At 25.4% G+C, this 406-nt stretch overlaps 1 protein-coding gene across 1 annotated transcript in view; it reads right to left on the reverse strand.

Annotated features, from left to right (window-relative positions):
• The window catches only part of LOC119591625, a gene marked incomplete at its 5' end in the record, with an annotated part of 4,970 nt that overhangs the window by 2,483 nt on the left and 2,081 nt on the right, over positions 1–406 (reverse strand).

Raw genomic sequence — 406 nt, forward strand, 5'->3', positions numbered from 1 at the left:
AACTTACTTTAATAATGAAGTGTTTAAAATTCCTATCTGCTTAATTTGAACAACTTACATTTCTTTTGTGATATATGTCATGAAATTTATGCTTTTATGGGAAATAAAAAATCTTCAAAAACTCAAGATCACATTGGTATAGAGCACCACTATAAGTCTTCTTAAATGAAACACATACGAAGGTGCAAAAAAGAAAATTTCTTGTTTATCATTAGGTCTAGCCACTCAAATACAGCAAACTTATCTCTAGTTGTATCCAGATCAAATTATAATATACCTATGAATTACATTACACGTAATCTAAATATCATGATGTAATTACAATTTTCATTCAAAATAATCTAACAATTGAGAATCAAAATAGCTATCACAATTTAACATATTAATATTAAACAATATTTTCTGT

This window comes from Penaeus monodon, chromosome 29 (assembly GCF_015228065.2).
Source record: "Penaeus monodon isolate SGIC_2016 chromosome 29, NSTDA_Pmon_1, whole genome shotgun sequence".
In the NCBI taxonomy this organism is placed as follows: Eukaryota; Metazoa; Arthropoda; class Malacostraca; order Decapoda; family Penaeidae; genus Penaeus; species Penaeus monodon.